Raw genomic sequence first — 7,311 nt, forward strand, 5'->3', positions numbered from 1 at the left:
TGAAATGGTAAGCACTGTTTATGATTTATGAACTTACTCAGCATTATATGCTTACTTGGTGGATCTCTCTCATGCTTTATATAATCAGAAGCTCGTTCGGGTTGGAAGCTTGTCGGAGATCCATCACACTATCCATTGACTATTTAGGTAGATGTTGATGATTTTGAGTCATGGTTATAATGGCATGTATAGGTGTTTTTGTTTAATGAAATAGCCATTATGTTTGACTAGTAAATTTTGTATTTTAGGTGATGAAATTGTTGTTATGTTAACATGTATGTATGGTATTTTAGTGGTTGCTATTTTGGCATTTTGGTACTTAAATGAAGGTAGTTGGAATGATGAATAAAAATGCATGTTATGAAATGTTGTTTTGGTATGCTTGAATGTTGTCATTGAGGTATAGTTTGATATGGAATTAGATAGTGAGCATTAAGTTGTTAAATGGCTAGTTTTGGTAAATTTAGATGTGGTTGACATATGGTCAAATTTCTAAAGTAGTGATGATAGGTGTTGAATGGTCATAATGGAATTTGTGAGTATGGAAATGGTGTGTCAACATTATGGTAAATGTTGGTATGGAATTAGTTCAATTGGTTGATTGATATATGGCTAGACTTAGCAAATGTTTAATCAAGTTTGATTGTTGTGATTGAGGTGACTTTTAGGAATATTGGTTGTATGGTTAAATACTATGATGATCTAGCTTGAATATGCATATGTTAGGTACAATTTGGATGCATGAAATTAAGTGCATTAAGTTTGTGTAAGTGACTAAGCTTTGGGTGAGAAAAATGCTTGGAAATGGCCTATTTTCCGTCCACACGTAAAAAAGACACAGACGTGTGTCTCAGCTATGTGTGACACGGCAAAAAAATTATGTATGTTTCTGACTTAGTCCCGATTCATTTCTAATGTGTTTTTAGGGCCTCGAAGGCTCGCATAAGGGACAAATAGCATGAGTTTGAATAATATTGCTATAATTTATGTTACCTTTTGAATATGTTGAATAATTATTCGTTGGGAGATGTAAATTTTTGGTAATGCTTCGTAGCCCTATTCCAGCGACGGATATGGGCTAAGGGTGTCACACAAACTTTATAACATAGAATAAAAAAATGTGCAATCATATATAAAACCCATTTAGCTTATGGTTATTTAGTAAAAACAACAATCGACATTATTTATATTATATAATCATCTACAAACTTTCTTTTTTAACAATTAAAATAATGTCTCATCAACATCATCCAAAGGCTAGTTACTAATATCAAGATTTGAATAAACAAATTGTAACATCCTAAACCCAGCCCAGATGTTATGGCCAGATTATTAAGGTTACACTAATATTGAAAATTTTGATAGTTCAACTCCAAACAAATCTTTCTTAAAAACCTCTCGATTTCGATAAAAGTGTTTGTCATAATAACATATGAGTGTCTTGAAACATTAGCGTATAAAATTAGTTTATTGAAACCATTTTACCTTAATTCCTTATTACATAAAACACCATGTATCGATTAAACATTTGCAGTAGAAATCTGCTAGAGTTATTTTTTTGGAAAATTATTAAATTCCACTAATCGTTCGAATGGTTTAGATTATCATAAATCATGCTGACAAGTCAAAAATAACCAACAGAAAGTATATTTTGAAAAACACAAAAACCAAAGTAAATGTCTCCAAAACAAACAATTTAAAAGTTTGTAAAGTCCGTAATAAATATCGAAAACAAAATTAAAGTTCAAATAACCGAACCGAGCTTCGAAATCACCACCAAACTCTAAGTCTAAGGATTACCTGAAAATTGGTAAATTAACAGAGTGAGGTAAAAAGTCCACTGTGTGCCTTGGCCCACAAACAGAAATCATACCTCAACATGCTTATATGCAATTATCAGAATAACATATTAGAATGCTCACGTACTCATAATCATATGACAGGTTAAAACATAATAATCCTACCTCCAACTACTGCACACCATCTGCGTCCAACTAATCACACCAAATAGGACTACAAGAGCCCATCCATCCATCACGTCATGTCGTGGTCGTATGCCACTCGAAAAAATTTGCAGCTAAGCTGCCAGACAAATATTGTGGATATACCGCTAGAAATTTAGTAATACTACTAGAATCACACTTCCTCCAACATATATCATACCTCACTCCAATGCACATATATTATCATACTAAAATCCCATGGAACATATAATCATATTGAATAAAAATATATGACATTTTTTCATCAGTGTCATAATTACAAATTTTATCACAAATTTTATACAGATTTATTAATCATAATCATGCTTACTAACATACAAACACATAAATTTACTGTCTTACATGCTTACAAAGTTGTTACAAAACCGCTTTTAGAGTCTCATACCTGACCCAAAATGTGCCCATCAAAATGACCAACATGGACACACACACCCCAACAAGCCAAACTATGTGGCCCACACACCCTACCTAAATTGTCCGTGTAATCACACATTCCCATGTGCTCCATACGGCCAACCACACGCCCTGCCACATGGCCATGTGACGCAAATTACAGTTTCAAACTTTGCTTTTTTTTAGATTTTTTAGTTTAATTTGGTGTTTCAGGTTAGGAACACACACCTAAATGCTACTGGAATAACGAAACTGACACAGCCATAAGATCTTGAACACGTCATTCACGACTAAGATTAACTAACACTCTAATATGAAATCGAAACACGAAATCAGTGCTTAACACCAAAAATTCAGTCCTCAAAATTGACATAAATCCATTTACCTCGTAAAAACAACAGCAACATTAATGGAATGCACACCACCAGAAGTGTTTATGCCTCACAAACTTCACCTAGAAGAACCCAAAACCATTTACATCAACTATTTACAATCATCTAAAATCTCCTTTCATAACCATGCACCAGAATAATTCACCTTACCACAAAGAACACCCTTATGGCAGCAGATGGCAGCACTACAAAAACAAAATAATGGCAGCGAAGAAAGAAGTAAAACGGGGAAGAAAAGAAGAAGAAAGAAACACAAAAGGAAATAAAAGAAAAGAATGTACCAAATGGAGGGGAAAATTGGATGATAAGTGGGGGAGGAAAATTAAGGAGGTTTTGATAACTTAAAAAGAAGAACAAAAACAAGATAATCCGATAATATCTTAACCCGCTAGATTATTTAGAGTTTGAAATTAACCCAACTACCAATACATTGGCAGGGAAATAAAAGGAATTCTACTTTTTCACACAACAAGACTCGAACTCGAGACCCCTAGGTAAGCTAAAGCCTTACCACTAAATCAACAGGTTCATTGTTATCAACAAACTCATGAAATTAAAATATAAGCCCTATGACCTAACTCTAGCATAATTCAAAATTAATGGGAAATTTTCCAAAAACAAGGGAATCACACTCATGACGTAAAACAGATCAAATTATTTGACATAATTTAACAATTCAAATTGAAGAAAATTGGAGTGCTCCAACTCTCCCTTTTTTAAAGAAATTTCGACTTCAAAATTACCTGATTCAAAGAGGTGGGGATATCGTTGACAGATCGAATCTTCTGGCTCTCATGTGGCTTCCTCAGTACTATGATTCTGCCATAGAACCTTAATTAATGGAATACTTTTCCTCCTCAAAACCTTACCTCACAATCCAAAATCTGACCGACTCCTCCTCATAAGATAAATTCAGTCTCAACTTAACCTTCTCAACTAGAATTACATGGAATGGATCAGACCGATATTGCCTCAACATCGAGACATGAAAAGCGTCATGAATATGATCTAACTTCAGAGGTAGCTTTAACTAATACGCAACCGTCCTTACACGCCTCAAAATTCGATATGGGCCAATAAACATAGGGCTTAACTTACCTTTATGATTGAACCTTAATACCTTATTCCACAGAGAAACCTTAAGGAAAACCTGATCCCCCACCTCCATCTTGATATCCTTCCTGTTAAGATCCACATAAGATTTTTGTCTGTCAAAAGAAACCTTAATTTGATCTCAAATCAATCTAACCTTATCCTCAGTCTCAGCAACCATATTTGGACCCAAAACCTTCCTCTCTCCCAACTCAGTCCAACAAAGCAGAGTGCGACCTTATAGAGCTTCAAAAGGTGCCATCTAAATACTAGACTGAAAACTATTATTATAAGTGAATTCAGCCAATGGGAGAAACTCCTCCCAACTACCTCGGAAATCAATAACACAACTTTATAGCATATCCTCCAAAACTTCATCACCCTCTTGGACTGTCCATCAGTCTATGGATGGAACACAGTACTGAAGTCTAACTGAGTACCCAAAGCTTCATGCACCTTATTCCAAAACTGAGATATAAATCGAGGGTCTCTATCAGAGATAATTGATATCGGAACCCCATACAATCTAACAATCTCGGAGATGTACATCTCTGCTAGCTTCTGCAGAGAACAATCAATCCTAACCAGAACAAAATGAGCAGACTTGGTCAACCAAACAATGACCAAAACAAAATCCTTCTTAGTGGGTCACAAGGGTAACCCATTAACAAAGTCCATAGTTACTCGTTCCTATTTCCACAACGAAATCTTAACAAGTTGAAGCAAACATAAAAGAAGTTGGTGCTCATCCTTAACTTGTTGGCATCTCAGACAATAAGAAACAAAATCAGATACCTCATGTTTCAAACTGGGCCACCAATATAACTCCTAGAGATCATGGTATATCTTATTCCTACTAAGGCGCATAGCATAAGGGTTACTATGCATTTTCGGCAAGATAGACTGTCGCAACTCTGTCGTACTCGGCACACAAAATTGACCTCTAAAGCACAACACACCCTCATTATTAAACCCAAAATAAAAAGTCTTATCCTTCTCAAACGGCTAAACCCGAAGAACCAAAGAATGATTCAACAACTGTTTTCTCCGAATCTGATCAATCTAAGCCAGCTTAACTTGCAACTTAGCTAACAAACTACCATTCTCAAATAGACTTAGGTAAGCAAACATCGCCCTCACATCAGACATCGCTCTCCGACCAAGAGCATTGACCACAACATTGGGCTTACTAGGATGATACTCAATAACACAGTCATAATCCTTAAGCAACTCAATCCATTTATGTTCCTGATGTCCACGAACAACTAAAAATTCGACTAAAGCAAGCGCACCTATCAATTAATAGTATAGTTACAGAGAGTAAAGATATCGTTCCCATAAAGACTAAAAGTACTAATAATTACCATCTTTCTATTATTTAGCCAATAAATTTGAGTGATTGATTAAAACTAAAATTAACTAAACTACTTAACTACGAACGCAACAAAGAACAAATTAGGAAAATAATTAAGTAAACAACCAAGAAGTGAAAAAATGTCCAAGAAAGAATTCACCTAGACTTCATCTGTCACTATCAATCAAAATTACGCAATTTCTTCACTTAGTATCTTGATCCGTAGAAACCCTAAATTATGCTAATATCTCTCTTCAAGAATAAGAGCAACTGACTTTAAGTTGATTAATTGAAATTTATTTCTAATTAAAACCCTTACTATTGCATTAACTCAATCTATAGATTCCCCTATTAGATTTGACTCTAATCTGGTAGATTTATGTCGTTCTATTTCTAGGATTGCATGCAACTCCACTCAATTACGCTAGATGTACTCTTAAACAGGGTCTATTACTTCTCTAATTTAAGCACACCAAACATGGATCAATAGTATAGAAATATCAAACCAAGAATGAAGCATACATAATAAACAACAAGATTTAAGTTTTTATTGCGTAAAATAGAAATCAAACAACATAACTCATCATAGGGTTCATCTCCCTAGGTATCTAGAAAATTAGATCAGCTTGCAAATAGAAACATCCAAAACGCAGTATAACCACAAGAAAAAAAAAGAAACTCATGAAAATATCTAAAGAAATGAAATGAGAATCTCCAATTTTGATGGAAATCTGCTTCAGAATCCACTTCAATGGTGTTCTCGAGTTGTTTTCTTGAGTATTCTATGACAGCTCACTCCTATCATATTACTTTTAGCACCTAACAGTTGTTCAAGATTCAACTCCTTTCGAGTAAGAAGGTACCTGATAACACTCTAGAATAACAGATTTTTATGTATTAATTATATATTTATTCTGAGTATGATCCTGCTAATTTGAGCTATTTATGATATTTTATCTCATAGAGACTAAATTTGAGGTAAAAGTAAAATTTAGGGCCAAAAGTGTGAATTTAGAGATAAAATGGGCCAATGTGCGACACAAGGAAAAGTTGGTGCCAAAAGTGTAAGCATGGAAGACACAATGGTTGAAATGCAAAAAGAAGAGATTTTATTCTATTAAACTCTATTTTAATTATATTAGGATAATTAAATAATTATTAAGGATTTTTTAGGATTTTTTTATTTATCTTTATTTGTCTTCAATTAAATGTATTTACCTTTTAGGAATTTAAGTAGGATTAGACTATCTCCCCTAGCACTATAAATAGGGGGTGAAGTGACTCAAAAGAGATCCGATCTTTTTCTGTAAACACTCTCTCCCTAAAATTCTAGGCTTTTGTTATTCTCATATTTCCTTTCAATAAAATCTCCATTTTTATTTTATTTATTTTTTTCTACCACAACCATGAGCCACTAAACCCATCTAGCCGAAGGTTGTCGATATTCCCCAAAAAGGGTTCTTGAGGCTTAGAGTCCGTACTTAGCCTCTTTGCCAAGTATTCATCATTTCTCCACACTACGGGGCTGACGTTTCCGTCCATGTCCCTTAAGAAGTAAGCTTTTCAATGTATGCAAAGGCGTCGCTTTGTATGTTTTTGGAAGGTTGCACAGTCGGTTCATTAGCTTACTGCGTTAGAGGTTGGCGAACCTAAGAGACAAAATGGCGTGGGATTCGCCATTGAGAAGGGTTGATCTAGCATAAGACGATCCCACAGGAGAGATTGTTGGCTAGAGTCAGGTTCTACTAAATCGTAAGTCTAAATCCTTAGAGCTGGTGGTCGTAGGCGTCCTCTTCCATTATAACTAGCTTATTCGGTTTAGGAAGGATCATCTAAAAGTCGAGTATTGAACCCAAGGCGAAACGAGACAACTGGAGGCTGGAATCTCCTATAAGAATTTTCTTTCTCTCAACTCTATTTTTAATTTCTCAAATTTTCGATTCAATATTTTTAATTATGTTTTTATTTTATTTTTTTTCCAGATCCAAACCTTTAATTCTGTTATTTTCTTATTTTTTCTAGGAACGTAGGTTTTCTTGGGCAAGATTCTGCCTGGGATTTCACGGAACAAGATATT

The sequence above is a fragment of the Gossypium hirsutum genome, chromosome D08 (assembly GCF_007990345.1).
Source record: "Gossypium hirsutum isolate 1008001.06 chromosome D08, Gossypium_hirsutum_v2.1, whole genome shotgun sequence".
In the NCBI taxonomy this organism is placed as follows: domain Eukaryota; kingdom Viridiplantae; phylum Streptophyta; class Magnoliopsida; order Malvales; family Malvaceae; genus Gossypium; species Gossypium hirsutum.